Here is a 21,563-nt window from a genome sequence, read left to right as displayed (position 1 = left end):
CATTATTGTTTTCCTTAATATTCCTGCAGTTACACTGGTAACCTACCGGCACATATATGCCCAATTGCATGTGATACTCCATTAAGTGTCTTATTTCTGTTATACAGCTTTAAGCTATTGCATTGCAAACAGCGTGAAAGTTGAAACTTTATATCCAAACCTTAAAACAGTTCAGTATTGTTTTCAAAATGTACAAACTGATATACTTTTCTAAGACAATTTTGTTTTGCTTCTATTGCAGGTTTAGATTGTTTTGCTTCTATTGCAGGTTTAGAGCAGTGCCTCCACACTACATTTGATTATACAAAGCATCCTACATCTAGCATTTGCAGCAGCACTGCAAAGTAGCTGCATTTTAAAGTGAGAAGACTTACAATGCATTATGGCATTACTTATAGTGAAAGCACTTACTCCCAAAATCAAATTGGATATCAGTATTAAACTGATATGTTTGACAGCGAGTTTTTCACTTTTTTTGCTGTCAACATTTATTAACTTGAAATTTAGCATAACATTGTGTGTACACTGTCATTGACAATGTGTCATGTACCTATCTTATTTTTTTAATATGATTTAGTGAAAAGTGAAAGTACGAGTAAAGCCAAGAAGTACCAGAGTGTCTTGTATGAAGGCTGGAGTTACTTTAATCTATATCAGTATGAAGGTAAAAAAAATATAAAAAAAACTGTCTGTTGAGGCTGCAGATAAGGTAACATATTGATTGCTTGAAATCGGGGTAATGTTTGACTTCCCTATACCTCATCGAGTTTATAGTGATTGATATTCCTTGGGGTTACGTTTAGCTCAAAGGTGCTGAACTCCCTAATCACTGTTTTCCATTACAAAATCACTGCTAGTGCAATTTTTCTATTTCTGCACAGGCAATGATACTGCTGTTTGTGGTCTTTTCTGTTTTTTTTTTCATGTTTATGCATCCTTGGAGATGGTATATATAAAATCAATGGGTAGAGAGGCTTGCCCCCTACGTGGAAGAGGAAGAGGGACTTGCTCCCTGCAAAAAACTCTTATCTTAAACATTTTTTGTTGGGCTGAGTTCTGAAAAAGTCAAATTCAGTAAGTTGACACCTCACCAAGTTAACCATCAGGGACTCATTAATGAAGAGTGTTACTCTTAGAAGATATTTTTTTGCCTTTCTGCCTGAAGTAGCTTGGACTGCAAAAGATGACTAGTTCTGTGATTTCTCCATGATGTCCTTTGTGTATGTCTGAATAGCACATTACATTTATAAATGGTATATCTTTGTTAGTATACTAGAAAGTGCTGGGAAGATTGACCATGTAATCCTTTGGTACCATTGTATTCTCAGCCTCTTGAGTTACTTCAATTTGTTTTATATTATAAATCATTCCTTTTAAGGAAAACACTGATGTTCCATTGGGAAATGAACAGTATATTTCCCTTTTGGAGTATGTGATGCCCCTGCACTGGCCCAGTAATCAAGGAGCCTCAATCCTCTCCATTGGCAACAGCTAGGGGACATACACACTGGGAGGATTACAAGTACACACACAGTAAAGTGCAATCCCCCCCCCCCCCATTTTTACTCTTATTATTTACTCCTTTGTTGGGTTATTGCTTCTCGGATACATTATGTTTTCATTTTTATGCTAAATTCAAACTGCTATGCCTGCAGTCTTGCAGACTCCTTTTCATCATTACTGCAGTTTCTTGTACATCAGCCTTATGCATGTCTTTACACTGACAGCAAAAAGGCAACGTTTTTCTTAAAACTTTCTTTAATGTCACTTACATAGGCACTGAGAATAACTGGTTTTAGTTTTGACACCTGCTAACTATGGGACCATCTGAGCCCTTTTTGAAGTCAGTGTTAGTTACATTACCACTCTGTGACTGCCCCCAAGTCTTTTATGTGGACTGTCATCAGATGGCTTACTATGGACATCAGCAATTATTCTTGTTTTGATTGTATTAATCTAGAATTTCAGAATATGACAATAAAAGTGTCATATTCATTATAAGTCCAGTGATCGGAGTATCTCAAATATGTGGATAAAAAGGTAGAAAATGCTCTGAAATGAAGAACAGAGCATATAAACCCCATAATTTTGATGTCCTAGCAACTCCCAAACCATCTGGTATAATATGTTTATTTCCACTGGCAAAGCACTGAGATCTCCTGTGAAATCAATTATCTTCAACAATTTATTTGTCTTGCCTCTTAGGGTATAAAAATGGCAAACTCTAATGAGTGGTGCATCAGATAGCTGCCCAGTGTCCTGAGTTTAATTATAATGTGAAGTATGAGTCAACTAAAGAAATATTATACCAGTCCTAAATTTGTTTGCCCAAAAGATACACGTTCACTTCAAAATTTTATTTTCAAAGGGGCACACCCCTTACCACCCCCGGGTTTATGGATTTTATGATACTCAAAACATATAACTGTGTGATACTTCTGGTAGCAACTATATTAGTCATGTATAGGTATTGTTGTATTCCACATTTTAGAGTCTTTAGATAACCTAGAGACCTTATATCCTTATGTACTGTGTAACCTTGTGTAAATCATTTAACAAGGCATTGCTCATGGGTTGCCCCTGAAGCACTGTGTATCTAGTGGGACTTCCTGGTTAATAGATGGGTATTGCTATTATTTACTAAAGTAAATCTTTGAAATTCCTTAGCCCATTTTTAACTCTGCTAACCGTAAACATATCAGCTTTAATGACTTAAGGAAGGATGCCTTCCAATGTCTTTTAAAAGATGACTATAAGTCTCTAAAGTCATTAATTTACTATAATATGCCTATTAACAGCACAGTTAAAATTACTCTAAACAGTAATAAAATTACATTAATAAGCAATTCATTAATTAAAGTGCCTCTATCGCTAGCATTGTAATAAAAGGCAGAAGCTCATGACAGGATTTTGTGAAAACTTATGAGATTTCTGTTATCAGCAGATTAGTAGCCTGAATACACAAGTGCCGCATTGTGCAAGAGAAGGCTAGTGTTACCAGTCACTTCGCAGCCAAACCTTGTTTTTTCTGGGTTTATCTATAACTGGGAAAAATAATTAATAATTAATAGAAGCAAATATATCATGTTTAGTCAGTAACTTTTTATTAGTTCTGCTTGTGGCTTTGAGTTTGTTGGTAAATGGCTAGTAATGTTTCTTGATTTCTGAAATGCTGCTTTGTAGAGGAGAGTCATTCTTGGGTTTGTCTTTGATTGGTGTACAGTCCATCTTTCTGTAGTGACTGGTGGTTGGGTCAGATTCCACTTCATCAGTAAACATGTTGCATATGTTATATCCAAGAGTTATGAACAAGTTGGAGGCTACAGGTTTCCTTGGGTTTTGGTGCAGTTTAAATTAATGTGGATGATCGAATTCCTTTGTTTGATGCCTTCTTCATATTTGAAGGTTTAGATGACTGCTGTATACTTTCCTGGACTCATTTTGCAGTGTGACTGGGCTGTGACTATCATAGCTTGAGCATGAAAAACTGGAGTCTCACATAGCAAGTGACTTTACAAAAAATGCTTTTATTACAAATAATACAACACTGAAGCATTTATCTTTAAGACCCTTACAAATATTCAGACTCACAGAAAGAACCAAGATTATTACATACCCCATTACATTAAAAAATCATAATTTAATTAAAGCAGTGGGGTGAAAGTATAGCAGTAAATTAACCTTTAACAGCTAAATATATTCTAAAGGACAAAGGACTGTCTCCAAACAGCTGGCTGTTTCAGTTTGTTATTGATGTTTGTATATAAAGGCCAATATCTCCAAAATAGCTCAGCATTTTTCATGTATTTTATGGGAATATTAGAATAATAATTATCTATAAAATATCCTTACAGTGGGCTTCTACTCTGAAAGTCAAAGGCACAGCTGTGTTTTAAATCTGAATGAGAATTATTTAATATTATATTTTATGTCTCAACTTATAAAATAATAAACATATCACTTTTATAAAGAAATATACTCATTTTAAGCCTAAAAATCACACCAATTTTGTACATTTATGTTTTTGATAGTGTTCGTTTATTTCACTCTGAAGAATACTAAAAGCTACATATTTGTTTTCAATTTCTGAATGTTATTCTGACCTGAATTTCACCCTAACTTCAAAGGACAATAGCTATGAACTTTGACATATTCTTTTGACATTTTTTGGAGGAAAAAAAAACTCTGGATACTTCCAGTATTACTGTGTTTTGCAAAGACTAATAGCTTTTAGGAAAACATAAAACAATCTCAAATATGTGCATGCCTATCAGAACAATTAAAATATGTATACAATATAAAATGTTTATTTTATAAAGTATGTATTTATATTTACATATTTATAAAATAATTTTAAACTTTATAAATTATGTTATTTTGCTATAACATAAATTACATAAAATGTCATTTTTTTCTTAGAAAGAAGAATTTTTTTTAGATCTTATTTCACAGAAATTATATTACTCAGATATAAGCAGAGTTTGTTATCATGAAAAATACACACTATAATTATTTATCTACTGTGAACCAATGGTAAAAACAGAACATCCAAAAGACTATTTTTTAATTTATTTAATTGTTTACCAGGTTAGTCTCACTAGGCTCATAACCTCTTTTCATGGGAGACCTGAAGTGGTATTTATACTATTAGAAGAAATTTGGCCAGGGCATCAGGGAACATCTCCTACAGTTTGACATAGGAGGACACTTCAGTGTGTGGCACATTTGTCTTCCTGTTTCTGGTCCAGGAAAAAAAGGCAGCCCAGAGAAACATGAAGAAACATGGCAACAAGTAAGAAACATGGAGATGAAGAGGAGAATGACTATTTGAATGTCAAGATAGCAAGAAAGATAGTAAGTAATGCAGAAACAGAGAGTTTGTTAATACTGGAGGAGAAGGAGGAATTGAGGTGACAAACTGAAGGAGACATAGAGAGCCAGCAGGAGTGTACTATTACAACCCTCCAGTCTGGAGGGTTGTGAGATGATTATCTCAAGGATCTTATAAATCAGAGCAAACCTGAAAGTGAGATAGTGGCATCCTGAGGAGAACTAATAGAGAAAATACAAGAAGAGGAGATGGTGGAAGAAACAACAGGGAATGAATCATACACATAGAAGGTAAAAGAAGGAGATAGAAGAGAACTGAGGACTGAAGGAGACAAAAATATAGAGTAAGAATAAGCAACAAGAAAGAAAAAGGTCTGGAAAGGTATGACGTGGGACTCTGTGATTGTTCCATTGGGTGTCTCACCTACAGAGGTAAGAGCATCTATTCTTATTAATAGAGAAACATTTTGTGATATAATCTTTGAAACTGGACAAGCCATGGAAAAATTCTTAGTAAAATATGAAAAGAAAAAGTATAGTAATCCATGGTCATACTATGCAATATAGACATTTCATAGAGAAACAAAAAACAGAATATTAATGTGATTTAGAGCTGAAGTTGAAGCAAATGACCTAAAAGAACAATTATTAATATTATGGAAAGATATTTTGGATACAGTGAAAACGTATGATGAAAGAGGTTTGTGGACTGGTGGATGGGAATGTGGGAAGTCAAGACTTATGGTTGATAAAATAGACAAATGATATAAAGAAAAAAGTAGAAGCAAAATTTATGATAGAAGACTTAAGTAAAGCATTTGATAAAATACAATATGATTAATTGTGGGACATTTTAGGACTAAATAATATAGGTAAGAAAATAATAAATGTAATCAAATCAGCATATGATAGAAATAATGTTAAACTAAATGTAAATGGATGAATAAGTAAAGAGATAAAAATAGAATGTGGAATAAAACAGGGATGTCCTATCAGTAGTATCACATTTGCTTATGTTATGAACACAATAGTCAATAAGATTAATCAAATGACGTATATGTCAGGTTATAATATAGTGAATGAAATACATGTACAATAATGTGCACATATGCAGATGACATTGTGTTAGTAACAAAAAAATGGATGGAGAAAATAAGTAAAAAACTAAATAAGCTGTTAAAGTATATTGGCCTATGTATAAATGATGAAAAAAGTAAGGGTTTTGGATTCAAAGGAAATACAGGATACATAAAATTTAATGAAGAATTTGTTGTGTCTTTCGGCGTTTCCCGGTTAGGGGTCGCCACAGCGGAACTGCGGTCCGCTAATGATTGGCAGTAGATTTTTACATGCTGAGTTGCCGACCTTGACGCACAACCTTCAATGAAGGTATGCCCATTCACGCATGTCTCCACACAAAAGACGCTCTAGCTGAGAATCGAACATATAGCTATATTAGAATGGTATATGGATTGTGTGTCTATAAAGAAATACAATGGGAAAAATTAATACAAAAAATAAAAAAATATGTAATTTTTGGAAAATATATAGGTTGGCATACAGAAAGAAAGTGTATTTAATAAATTCCATCATTATAGTTAAATTGCATATATAGCAAACACACACATTAAACCATTACATTATGAAAGAGAAATAATTTATATTATATTTGCATTTATATGAGGGTCAAGACTGAACCCAGTTAAAAGAGGAGTTCTATATATGAAAGAAGAACAAGGAGGATTGGGCTTAATAAATCCAATTGCACACACCCCATCTTTGAATTTATATAGAGCTGTAGTAGGTTATATGAAACAATGTAAAAATTTGATAGAATCTATATTATATTATAAATATCAAGGTTAGTGTGGCCATGGTGGTGCAGCAGTTAGTGTTGTCACCTCACAGCAAGAGGTTTTCTGGTTTGATCCTCGGCTGGGGTGCCTTCTGTGCAAAGTCTGCATGTCCTCCCTGTGGTAGCGTGGATTTCCTCCAGGTGCTCCGGTTTCCTCCCACATCCCAAAGACATGCTGTAGGTGGATTGGACACTCTAAATTGGCCCTAGGCGTGTGTGCGTGAATGTGTGTGTCTTCAGTGGAAGGTTGGGTGGCGGGCTGGCAACTCGACACCATAAAACTCCACTGCCAATCATGAGCGGACAGATGATCCGCTGTGGTGATCCCTAACCGGGAAAATCCGAAAGAAGAAGAAGAAGAAGATTATAAATATCAAGGTTGTTGGGAAAATGGAAATATGAAAAGATTAAAGGGTATTACAAATAAAGAGATAAAAGAATATCAAAACAAAATATTATTATGGAAACTGAAAATTAATGTGAGTGAAAGAAACAGAGAAATGATATATAAACATTATGTGTCAATATTACTTTGTTGATACTTTGAAGCATTTAGAAATGAGAAAAAAGAAAGTATTATTAGCAAGATATAAATGGTACAAAACTATACATGAATTATAGTGAAAATAAGAACAAAATAAATGACACTGTGACAATTCAGTACCTGTTCTGGGTTTTAAACCTCAAGAAATTCAGTCTTTATACATATTGGGATACAGACTTTTGTGACTTAACATTTGAAACTGATGGAGTGATGATGAAATTTCTGGAACTGTGCAACAAATGAAGACCATTTATCTGTGGGACAATTATTTGTTTTCTGGTAGGTAAATGTTAAAAAAAAAATACTTTGCCATTTAGAACTGATAAACTGGAAGATTATGTTAAAAATGCACGAAAGAGCTGTGTGAAACTGCTGATAACACTATGAAAGTTAGAGATGAGAGGAACTTATGAAATGGAGGGTGGATGTTGGAAGCTGTCTTGAAATGTGACAAAATGTTGTGAAACATGTTATAAGTGTTATTTTTGTTGCTGGTCATAGAGGGACATTAGGATATGCTGGCCAGCCTAAATATGTTACTTTTATGGAGACTTTTCACATTTAATTAATGATTGTGACAAAGTAGAATGCAACCAGTTTGGAGACAAAAGGTAGATAGCAAGAAGGTGCATACCTGAATGCAGGTTCTGTAAAAAAGGGACACGTTTGTATGGATTGTCAAGAGCAAATAGTAAATAATGAAAATGAAAAGTAAAGGGAAGAAAGCATATATGAGAAAGGACAAACAAGAGGCTAGGGAAGATGGGTAACTAGGTGAAGAAGAAATTGAAAAAGAAGAAAAATTATGGAAGGAAAACAAGAGGACAGAGTGTATGCAGGCAGATGGGTCAGGAGAAGGGATTGATGCTAATAATTGTTTGAAGTTCTAGCCAATGAAAAACATCTGATTTTGAGGCTCAAGGATATCTTCTGCATAAATCCAGGAAAAATACTAACTTAGGGAAAGAGTAAAAATAAAGGAATGAAAATGTAAAAATGCTCCTTTAAACTTAAAAGGAAGGAAATTAACAATTTTAGAGAACTTTCAGTAAATGTGAACAATATTAATAACACTGCAAGAAGGATAGGGGTACTGAAATGATGCGCTAAATGTGAAGTAGATGCTATTCTCTTAGAAGATGTAAAATTCCTGGCAAGTGAAGAAAGATTGCAAATAGAAAAATTGTGTGTGTGTTTTTGGGGGAGAGGGGGATGTAATATGGAACTTAAGAAGTGAAAATTGTTCTGAGTGATTGTGTTGTGTAAATAACTGTGAAAATACTACACACAAAATTGGTTAGGATGAGAAGGTTAACTGTTGTGAATGTGAGGTAGAGAGAACATGTTTAGAGAATTTTATCATTATATGCATACATAGCTAGCAAGGAAAAATTCTGTTTCAACAAATATTAGATTATGTCATGGCTAATGTGAAAATTATAATTGCAGGGGACATTGTGATTTAAGAGAAAAATGTAAAAAGAAAGGGGAGAGTTGTAAAAAATACAGTAAATGATAAAATATGGTATATTAGGTGAGTGGAACAAAAGTCAATGAACTTATATAAGGGGGACACTTGGATCTGAAATTTATTATTTTGTATTATCAGAAGGCTTGAGAGTAGCAGATGGTGATACAGTTGTGATGGGTTTTTCAGACCATTTAGCAATATGGATGGGTGTGATGGAAGAAGGGGAGTATATTAAATTAGGAAGGGGAATAAAAAGAATAAATGAGAAGTTATGGAATGAAATTGGAGAGTTGTAAGTATTGCAGTTATGGAAAGATCATATAACCAAGAAGGACTTCTATAAAAACTGGTCCGAATGGTGGATTGAATTTAAAAAGAAGTACAAAAATGGGTTTTCCCAATGGCAAGATGATGCAAGAAAGGAGGAGAAAGTGAAGTATAGAAAAATGTATAGAAATGTTTTATTGTTTTATTTATTGTTTAGGCAGAGATATTATTTACAAGAGAGAAGGGAGGTGGTATAATCATATTTGGACAAAATAGATAAGGAGAATATTGGCATACTGAGGGAAATAAAAATGTAAAAGTTGAGGTAAAAAGAACACAAGAGCAAATTATGAGCATTGTAGTATAGCATGTGGGAAATATGTATGAGAGTAAAAAGAAGAGAATGGAAAATAAACACATTTCCAATCAAGTTAAGGAAGTACTGAACAATAAATTACTATTAGTGAATTGGATGAAATGCTTAGGAAAGTTAATGTTGATTCAGTATCAGGCCAGGATGGTGTACAGTATGGAATGTACGGGAAATTAATGGATTAGCAAAGGAAGTATTTTTGTAAGTGTTCTGAATGAATGGTTGAAGGAAGGGTTTGTTTATGAAGAGTTGTATAGTGGGATATCAAAATTTATATGAAAGAAAGATGAGAAGAATGAAATAAAAAATGGAGACCCATCACAGTAAATAACACAGATTATAAAGCTTTTTATGAGCGTAATACAAAGGAGAATGGAAGGAAGTATGAGGGATATTATGGAAGAAAGTATATATGGTATAAAAGGAAAGGATGGTCAAGAATTGTTATTGGTTGTGAAAGAAATTGTGGATGATATTATAAATAAAAGTGAAGATATGACACTTATGGTAGGTGATATTAGCAATGCATTTGATACAGTAGGACATGATGCTTTGTGGGATGTTATGGAGAAGTATGGAATAGATAATAAAATTAGGAGAGTGTATATGTCAGTTATCAAAATAATAGAATGAGAGTGTTAGTGAAAGGATGGCTGAGTAAAGAAATATACATAATGTGTGACATAAGACAATGATGTCTAATAAGTTGTATATTGTTTGCATTGACTAATAATGAGAAAGCAAGTGAAGTATATTATAAAATGAAAGATACTAGATATGTGATGAAAAAGAAGGTGGTGATTTTGGAATTCATCAAAAGATTTCACTTGGCCAACACCACAAAAGGTAAACTTTTTTTACTGTTTGCAGGGGTGTTGTGCTCCCTGCACTCCCTACGCCCCCTGAACATTAAATACACCAACTCCAAGATCACACTACAGTGAAGTAATGGGTAAATGACTACCAGTTGGCATGTCAATCCCGCAGCATTTTTTCAGGATGGCCAAGTAACATTTTTAAATGAATTCCATTTTGATGATTAGGTCATTTGCTGAGTAGCTAGTTTGACAATTAGGGTTTGATGATAACGTATTTGATAAATTAAGAGTTCAATGATGTGATATTGACCCTTGAGTCAAGTCGTTTTGACATTTGTATATAATATAGTTGTAGTTGCTAAAAACTAAATATTGATGACAAAAGTGTTGGTTTGTCTGAATGGATGCTTAAAGGAAATGGCAATGACATTGAATAAAGATAAAAGTAAATGTCTGGGTGATGTGAAAAATGAGGATGTGTATTTTTCAGTGAATGAAATGTCTTTTCTAGGGATAAAATTTGGGAAAATTATGTAGTTATAATGCAATGAGATGGTTTGATAAAAGAAATGAAAGAAATATGCCTTATGTGGATGGTGTATAGATTAGCATTCAGGAAAAATGCTCATTTGGTGAATTCTATATTAATGGAAAAATAACATAAATGTCAAATGTTTATATGATTCCAGAAAGATATAAAAAATAAATTGCACAAATGGTATTTTCTTTCATATGTGGTTCGATATTAAATCCAATGAATAGAGGTGTGTTGTATATGAGTGAAAATGAAGGGGGACTGGGGTTTGGGGTTACTTAATCCAGTTGTTTTTTTCTGCTTCTTTAAACTTGTATATAATATTAAAGTGGGTAAAGGAAGAGAATGAGAAGTTAATGGTGAGCATGTATAAATATAAGTACAAAATGTACTGTGAAATGATGGGAATAAGGAAAAGAGAAAAAGAATATGTAAAGGAAATTAAAAATTACCAAAATAAAAAGTGATTATAAGGAGGAGGATAGGCAGATTTTGTATAATAATGTGATGAAACACTATTATTTTGCAAACCCATGGGAAAAGGTACCAGAAAAAGGGATTAAAGCCATTAAAGTAAGGAAAAAGTGGTGTACCAAGATAGTAGAGTGTCAGGCTTTCCTACTGAGATTAGTAATAAATAAGTTACCAGTAAAGCAGAATTTGCCATATAAAAAGAAAGCTGAAAGACTGTGTTTATTTTCTGGGGAGGAAGAGACAACAGAGCATATTTTTGAAATGTAAAGGAGTGATGATACTCTGGAAAAAGTGTGAAGAAAATTTTGAAATTATTAATGACATAAATAATATAGATATGAATATTTATGTAGGAATATTATATGAGCAAGAGAGAATATGTGAGAAGGGTAGATAAGAATGTATTTTTGTAATATGTGATATTTGAAGTGACAGATTGAAATTTTGTTTAACAGGAAATAGATTTTGGCAGATATGTTGTGAAAAATTAGATTATATTTGTGGAAGAAGGATTGGGGTGGTCAATTAATGATGCTATAAGAAAAAATGATAAATAGTAAAAATATGGAAATGTGAAATGTGTGCCTGTAAATATGTACATTTTGTATATATGTAAGTAATTTTTTTAACACCTCTGCACTTTTCAATAGGTGCCATGGGATCTTTTGCATCCACCTGAGCTACCACCAACTCAAACAGATGGGACTTTGGTTTAATGTCTCATCTGAAGGATGACACATTCAAGAGTGCGGCACTCCCCTTCCCCTGCACTGAGGTGTCAGCAATCAATCAACCTGGTGTGGAATAGAACCTCTGCCTTCTACACAAAAGGCAAGTGTGCTACCTGTTGCACCACTGGCACTGACATGTTACATGTGTTCACTACCACAATCTAATATTTTGCATATTGATTTTTGACTATATAAATAGAGTATTGGTGGTGCCTAGCAATAAAATACCATATTTCTATAACCACATGAATTATTACAATAGATTTCCTTGAACAATATGTTATGGCCTTCTGCTAGAAATATACTTAGCTGCTAATCCAGTCTGCAAATATGCATACGCAATGTACTTTTCTGCATATAACTCTAAACCGGGGTGAGCATAATTCCTGCGACAGAAAAAAAACCTGCCTTATTCAGGAAAAATAAATAGGATTTTTACATTTGATGCAATGACAGCTCAGTTCATGGCTATTATTGTACTTCACATACTGAGGAGTTCACAATTTCCTCAGAGGAAATGGAGTGCAATGCAAAATATTAGACTGTTGTGAACACATCTGATCCAATGGGCTTTATGCTTAAGCATATAAAAGACCATACTTCAGTCACATTTTGAGATTTTGTGATGACAATTTCTGACAATAGCAAGAAAGTGTTCTGTTATAAAAAACACCTAAAACTGTAATTCTTGTCTTAGCGGTTTTGGGGCATTGCTATGCTGAATTTGATAATACCCATTTAATTGCTCCAGTTCATGCCATGTTTTCAAAGGCAAATTACCAGTAAAATTTATATGCATACATTTTACTTTTGATGTAATATCAACTCAGTAATGCCATATTTATAGGATTTTAGTACTCAGTGTACTGAACAGATGTTCAACACAACACCAGTAATTGAAATGGAGTATAGTGCAAAATAGTAGACTGTGTCAGTGAGTATCACTTATCTTATGAATCTGATGTCTATATACAAAATGCCATATCTCAGATCTGTTAGAGATTTCATTAGAAAACTTTCAAGCAATAACTATAATATGCTACAAAAAGCAACCAAGGTTGTTCTTCTACCTTCAGAAGTTTCAGTGGAGCAACTGAATTTGACCTAATCACTTTAGTTGCTCCATTCCACAGCATGCTGCTATTTATGGCATCACACATATACATATTCATATAAGGACAACTCAGTAAAGTATGAATAGGCCATTATTGTACTCAAAATGCTAATAGAAGTTAAAAACAACACCAATATGAAATGGAATATAATGCAAGATATAAAACTAGTCCACAGAACATTTTTGAACCAATTGATCTTCTGCCTGTATATAAAATGCATAATTCAGTCCTCCTTTGAAATTTCATTGTGAAACTTTCCAGTAGTAACCATAGTGCTCAGCTACAAACATAAAAATAATACTATTCTAATGAACATACTAAGCAAACATTTAATACAATTCCCAGAAATTAAACAGATTATAATACAAAACAGAACGTGGAAGTGAACACATCTAAACAGATAGAATTATTGTCTATACAAAAAAGCCATGGTTCAGCCCCCTTTGAGGTTTCATTTTGACATTTTCAGACAGTAAAGCCAAGCTGAATGAAAACTCCAAAACTCTTCAAGTAAAAACGATAATCCACATTTATTGGAAGACAGACATAAAAAACTGCAGTAATATAAGCGCTTTCACGTTGCTTCTCAATGCTTCATCAGATATAAATGCAGTAAAAAAACCCCACCCTATATACAAGTAGCATAATGACATCATAACACTCATTAAACAATTAAATAATTAAATAGTAGCAATTAAATAATTAAAACAATAAGACCTGATGAAATGATCATTATCAGTGCTTCAGGGACCTAGACATTAAGAAAGGCTTGATGGATATCCTTTCATTAAGCCCAAATCTATGGGCTTGCAGTTTCATTATCCACTTGCTCTCCCTTTCCTCTATTCTGTTTTTTGAATTACCCAATCTTTTCCCTATGTTGACAAGTTCCAGAACTTGAAAAACAAAATTGTGTGTGCTTCCTAGTTCTACTATATGTTTTGCGAGAGCATTGGTGATATTGCTTTTGCTGATAGCATAAACATGCTCTCTTATACGCTCACGTTGCGTCCTGGTTGTCATGCCCACATAGAACTTCATGCAAACTTTGCATGTTGCTACATATACTAAATTCATAGATTTACAAGTGGCATGATGTTTAAATAAATATCCCTTGTTGGTTATAGGATGTGTAAAAGTATCAGTAGTGGATACATATTTGCATTGATTACAAGTGTAGCAAGGTAAAGTACCTGTTTTGTGACTCTGAATTGTATTAGAGTGACATCGGTCATAGCATAACAACCTATTTAATGAGGGCATGTTCCTATATGCCACTCTAGGCCTTGTATCAACTAAAGAACTAATCACATCGTCAGCCATTAAAATACTCCAATGCTTCCTAAATACATTCAAGATGTTATTGTTTCTATTAGTGAAAGGAATGACAATCCTGTGGTGATTGTCACCGTGTCTGCGTTTAGGGGGCTGTGAGTATCCATGTGTCCTGTTTATCAGAGGTGCTCCATCGGATTGTCTATGTGAGTCACCCAATGAGATGGCTTCAAAAACTTGTCTTTCATTATAGCCTCTGGATAAAAAATTCTCAGTCAGGTTGCGTTTGTGTTTATGATATGCTGATGTCTGAGATGTTAATTTAGAGACTCTGACCATTTGATTAGTGATGATGTTGTTATAAATATGCTGAGGATGCATGCTCCCTCTATGCAATAGATTGTTCCTCCAGCAATCCTTTCTATAAAGTTCAGTGTCAAAGCCCTGGTGAGTGTTGTTAACTTTGACATCCAAGAAATCAATAGTATCAGAGGAATAAGTACACTCAAAACTAAGGAAATCTGTAGTATTGTTGAGATATGCTACAAAAGTTAAAAGTTGTTCCACACTTCCCCTCCACAACAAAAACACATCGTCTACAAATCTGTTATAAAATACATGATGGTCAGCAAAAACTGAATCTTTGTTCAAAACAAAACAGTCCTCCCATTGTGCCAACACCAAATTGGCATAGGCGTTGGCACAAGGGGTGCCCATGGCAACACCTTTGATTTGTAAGAAGTATTTATCTTTATAGCAAAGGACATTGTTTTCTAAAACAATCTCTAAAAGTGACATATACCTATAAATCACTCGTTCAGACAACTTGTGTTTAACTAGCATAGCCCTCACAAAATCCATCCCTGTTGTATTTGGGATAGAAGTAAAAAGAGACTTCACATCCAAAGTGACCAACAGATCATTTTCATGAAAAAAGGATGAATGACCGTGGTTAGCTAACTTCTCAAGGAAATCCATAGTGTCCCTTAAAACATGTTTGACCTCAATAAGTATAGGTTTCAATGCCTTATCAAGATAAATAGATGAAGGTTCAGTCAGCCAACCACGACTGGACACTATGGGTCGCATGGGTGGATCTGTTCTATTTTTGTGGATCTTGGGTAAACCCCTAAAAGAAGGCACCAGGGGTTTATCAACCACAAAATATGTATATAAATCATTGTCAATGATTTCTGTTAGCATCAGATCATATAAGTTAGCATGAACATCTCTTATCAAGTTGTTGAGGTTAAAGTTAGATATAAGTAAATAGATCTCAGCATCATTAAGCATGTTATCCATTTTGTTACAATATTGTGAGCTGTCCATAATAACAACGGCACCACCTTTGTCGGCTTGCCTTATTGTAATAGTTTCATTGTTCTTTAGCCTATATAGAGCTTTCCTCTCATTAGTTGTTAAATTAAAAAACTCACATTTGGTATCATTATTATATAATTCAAATAAATCTCTTTCTACTGCTTGCTCAAAGGCATCTAACAATGGGTGCTGTTGTGGAATAAAAGTAGAGGGCTTTTTAAAAGTAAAAAAATTGCTGTCAGTTGTTACCCCTTCCTGCCCATAAAGCATTTTAAGAGCTATGTTCCTAGTGAACATTTTAACATCTGCAATAATATCAGTAATGTTACTACAGTCAGATGGAATGAATCCCAATCCTCTATTTAGAACTGACAATTCATCGCTGTCTAAGATGTAACCAGAAACATTAACCACTAAACAATCGTCTGTGTCAACATTAATAGGTAATCCAATCAAGTCTTTGACCTTGGTACCTTTTTGTTGTGCATGAAATTGTCCTCTGCATTTTTTCTCTTCACAGGTCTGCCCTGTGGAGACCAAGTTCTTCTCTCGAAGGGTCTGAACGGCAAGGGAAAAGAAGGCGAACCGTCTCCCAAGCCAAACAGCTCTTCTTCCGTCTGTATGACAAAAGGATCAAGAGTAATTTGCTTCTTGCGCACATCTTGGTTCTTAAAACATGAAATATTAGTTGTAGCATCTGTAGAACTGTCAGTATTGTGCTCGACATGAACTTGTGCTTCAACAACTATTAAGTTGGGTTGAGGATCCGTCAGGGAGCCGTGTGCATCTGAAACATGAACGTCTTTGTTAGCGGTAGCACTGGCAACTGAAGATGACGTCTTCACAAGTAAGTTAACAGTATCAGCTGATTGTGGCTTAGCCGTTTTGTTGGATGAACTAACAAGTTGGTCATTTCGTAAAGAATTATAATCTCTGGGCCACGAGAAAACCTGAGATTGGTTGAAATCAAGAAAATCTCTCTCAAGTTTTCTTTTTTTGTCTTGAATGCATTTAATGTCTAGTGAGGATAGCATGAATTTTAAGTCATTAAGCAGCGTATGTAAGCTGTCTGCATGTAGCAGCCTAGCTACTTCACTTTGTATAAGCTTGATGTCGTTTTTTAACTCACAGATAATTCTTTCATAGTGTTCAATTAAAATAGAAATATAGGCAAAGCTGGTTTCCAGATTCAACTTTTGCCAACGGGCCAAAAGTTCTGGATTGGAATCACCAAACGTGGGCATTTTAAGGACTCTTAAGCCCCTGGGTACTAGTTTGAACTTAATACAAGCTTCCATGTGCAGTTTTTGCCACTGCACATTACGGAGTTTGTGAAGCTTGTTCTCCAGTTTTCTAGTTGTCAATACTACTTCCATGTTATTCTTAAAACTTTGCGCCCCATTTGTGGCTTGATTAAAATCCATGGCAGTCAATTTGAGCAATGGGTTGATGTTCATATCAACAATACCATCCAAGTTAAACGATATCTCCCCTTCAGGAGTAGAAGTGTCAGCCATGTCCTGGCGGTATAGTAATCACAAGAAACAGCAAAAAATAGAATAAAACAATACCGCCAGATGAAGCACTCTTATTAAGTCCGAAAAACTAAATGAAAAATAATAATAAAGAGTGCACCATGTAAAGCCAAGCTGAATGAAAACTCCAAAACTCTTCAAGTAAAAACGATAATCCACATTTATTGGAAGACAGACATAAAAAACTGCAGTAATATAAGCGCTTTCACGTTGCTTCTCAACGCTTCATCAGATATAAATGCAGTAAAAAAAACCCACCCTATATACAAGTAGCATAATGACATCATAACACTCATTAAACAATTAAATAATTAAATAGTAGCAATTAAATAATTAAAACAATAAGACCTGATGAAATGATCATTATCAGTGCTTCAGGGACCTAGACATTAAGAAAGGCTTGATGGATATCCTTTCATTAAGCCCAAATCTATGGGCTTGCAGTTTCATTATCCACTTGCTCTCCCTTTCCTCTATTCTGTTTTTTGAATTACCCAATCTTTTCCCTATGTTGACAAGTTCCAGAACTTGAAAAACAAAATTGTGTGTGCTTCCTAGTTCTACTATATGTTTTGCGAGAGCATTGGTGATATTGCTTTTGCTGATAGCATAAACATGCTCTCTTATACGCTCACGTAGCGTCCTGGTTGTCATGCCCACATAGAACTTCATGCAAACTTTGCATGTTGCTACATATACTAAATTCATAGATTTACAAGTGGCATGATGTTTAAATAAATATCCCTTGTTGGTTATAGGATGTGTAAAAGTATCAGTAGTGGATACATATTTGCATTGATTACAAGTGTAGCAAGGTAAAGTACCTGTTTTGTGACTCTGAATTGTATTAGAGGCTATAATGAAAGACAAGTTTTTGAAGCCATCTCATTGGGTGACTCACATAGACAATCCGATGGAGCACCTCTGATAAACAGGACACATGGATACTCACAGCCCCCTAAACGCAGACACGGTGACAATCACCACAGGATTGTCATTCCTTTCACTAATAGAAACAATAACATCTTGAATGTATTTAGGAAGCATTGGAGTATTTTAATGGCTGACGATGCGATTAGTTCTTTAGTTGATACAAGGCCTAGAGTGGCATATAGGAACATGCCCTCATTAAATAGGTTGTTATGCTATGACCGATGTCACTCTAATACAATTCAGAGTCACAAAACAGGTACTTTACCTTGCTACACTTGTAATCAATGCAAATATGTATCCACTACTGATACTTTTACACATCCTATAACCAACAGGCGATATTTATTTAAACATCATGCCACTTGTAAATCTATGAATTTAGTATATGTAGCAACATGCAAAGTTTGCATGAAGTTCTATGTGGGCATGACAACCAGGACGCTACGTGAGCGTATAAGAGAGCATGTTTATGCTATCAGCAAAAGCAATATCACCAATGCTCTCGCAAAACATATAGTAGAACTAGGAAGCACACACAATTTTGTTTTTCAAGTTCTGGAACTTGTCAACATAGGGAAAAGATTGGGTAATTCAAAAAACAGAATAGAGGAAAGGGAGAGCAAGTGGATAATGAAACTGCAAGCCCATAGATTTGGGCTTAATGAAAGGATATCCATCAAGCCTTTCTTAATGTCTAGGTCCCTGAAGCACTGATAATGATCATTTCATCAGGTCTTATTGTTTTAATTATTTAATTGCTACTATTTAATTATTTAATTGTTTAATGAGTGTTATGATGTCATTATGCTACTTGTATATAGGGTGTTTTTTTTTTACTGCATTTATATCTGATGAAGCGTTGAGAAGCAACGTGAAAGCGCTTATATTACTGCAGTTTTTTATGTCTGTCTTCCAATAAATGTGGATTATCATTTTTACTTGAAGAGTTTTGGAGTTTTCATTCAGCTTGGCTTTACATGGTGCACTCTTTATTATTATTTTTCATTTAGTTTCTCGGATTTAATAAGAGTGCTTCATCTGGCGGTATTGTTTTATTCTATTTTTTGTTTTATTCTATTTTCAGACAGTAACAACAGGGTGCTCAGCTAAAAAAAGCACACAAGATTGCCTTTTCTGCTCCTAATTGTTTCAGGACTGCACTACAATGAATTTGACTATACCACTTTCATTGCTAAGCAGAAGTTCAAGACAACATCCACAATGGGAATGGAGTATAATGGAAAATATCAGACTGTGCTGTGACAGTGCGCATATATAAACCAGTGGATCTAATGTCTTTATATAGAATGTCATCTCTCAGTCTCCATTTCATTATGAAACTTTCCATCGGTAACAACAGAGTGTTCAGGAAAAGCTCAAAAATTTCAGTGCAGTTCAGTGCTAAGTTTAAACCACTGCTTTAGATACTTGACAGAATGATATTATAACCATCCCATGTTACAGATGAGAAAAAAACTACAAATATGTGAAATATTTTTATTTCAGTGAGATATATAGGATTTCACTTCAGGTATAATTCATCCATCCACACCTCCCTTTCTCACTTTAATATACAGGGTTGGGTATCACTTTCACAGTGACAATCATCTAGAGCCAAGGTTCACATGGTAAAAAGGTGTTCTAGATCATTTTGTTATTCTGCATACTGAGAGGAAGGACACACAACACTCTCACTGGATCCTGAGTATAATGCAAAATATTTGATTGTGGTGAGTAAAGGGATATGAAACAAAGCAACTGGTACCCATGTATGAAGGACAAAATCTCAGTTCACCTTTGAGCTTTTGTTGTGAAACTTTAAGGAGTCAATAGAATTGTAGATAGCTATGAAATGGACATAAGACTGCTACTCAGGAATTCCTGTGCAATTCAGTGCTTAGTTTGACACCACTGGTTTACTTGTATAACTGTGTGGCATTCTAACCATGGCATGTTACAACTGCATTTCTTTCTTTCTTTTTTCAGAGGAAATACTTAGGATTTTATCTCTGACTAATGAGGAAATAGTGGACATATGTTTTGGACATTAGGTTCACAAAGCCATATGAGAAGATCTCAAATTGCCCATCTGTACACTTGTGTGTAATGTCAGTCTATGATAACAAAAGCCCTCTGAAACACTTGCTTTACTAGCTGTAAGTAAGAGGCTGTATGTCATTTCCCCTGACCATTCATAAACCTACTCAAGAATGCCATTCTACCCCCAAAGATTTCACTTCATATAAGTTCTAAATTACATGGCAGAAATTAGGAGGTGCAGCACCCAGCAGGATAAAAGCACTCTCATCAAACTAAATAAACAACTCAGAGAACAAATCAAGATTATTAAAGCTGAATTTGAGGTAAATTTGGCCACCTGGGCAAATAAAAACTGCAAGGCATTCTTTAGCTATGTCCATGACCCAAAGGCAATACACAATTCTGTGCAGAGCTCATTGTTAATGGAGCCACCTATAATGAGCCATAAGATATAGCAAAATCTACTGGCCAACAAATTCAGGTCCAGCTTTACCCCTCTCTCCCCCTCTACCTTCCGTTAGGAAACACCAACAAATATGACTCCCCCTGCTATCACTAGGGAACAGGTCCTTAATGCTCTCTCTCTAATGCTAAGAACACTGCATCAATGGGTCCAGACAACATCCCAGGATGCCTTCTAAATATTATGAAACATGACCTATCAGTCCCTCTGGAATTGCTATTTAACTGTAGCTTCCAAACAGGCTTCATGCCTCATAAATGGGGAATAGCCCCAGTCACAAAGGTGGGTCACCTACAGACCCTGGAAACTACAGATCAACAAGTCTCACTAGTCTCATATGCAAAGCCATAGAAATAATTATCATGGAAATTATCAGTAATGACATAAGAAATCTCCAAACACTGGACACAACCCAGTTTGGCTTCATCAAGGGCAAGTCATGCATACTGAACCTGGTGGACTTCTTTTTGAAGGCCACCAAAGCAGTAGATGAGGGCAAAATGGTTTACACTGTTTACATTGACCTGGCCAAGGCATTTGATACAATACCCCACTTAGGCATTGTTGACAAACTCAAGAGGTTAGGTATAAACCCTTATGTCTCCCAGTGAATAGCCAGATGGCTCACAGCCTGGACCCAGGAAGTTGGAATAGGGAAGTCCACCTGTACAAAGAGGCCAGTCACAAGCAGAATCCTTCATGGATAGGCCCTGGGACCACTCCTTTTTGGCATGTACTTCTCTGAAGTCAAGGCCAATGTCAATTGCATCTGTCTTATTAAGTTTGCAGATGGTTTCAAATTAGGACCTGCCATTGAATCCTTCACTGATACAAATGTTCTCCAGGAGGGGCTGACACAGACAAATAACTGGTTTCAGAGCTATGGACTAAAACTATATACTAAGAAATACATAATAATATCCTTCAGGACATCATCTAACCCTGGTAACTATCATATTGACAACACACTCCTGAGAGCTGACC

This window comes from Protopterus annectens, chromosome 2.part0 (assembly GCF_019279795.1).
Source record: "Protopterus annectens isolate FY-2018-M chromosome 2.part0, PAN1.0, whole genome shotgun sequence".
In the NCBI taxonomy this organism is placed as follows: Eukaryota; Metazoa; Chordata; order Ceratodontiformes; family Protopteridae; genus Protopterus; species Protopterus annectens.
This window is presented reverse-complemented; position numbering follows the sequence as displayed.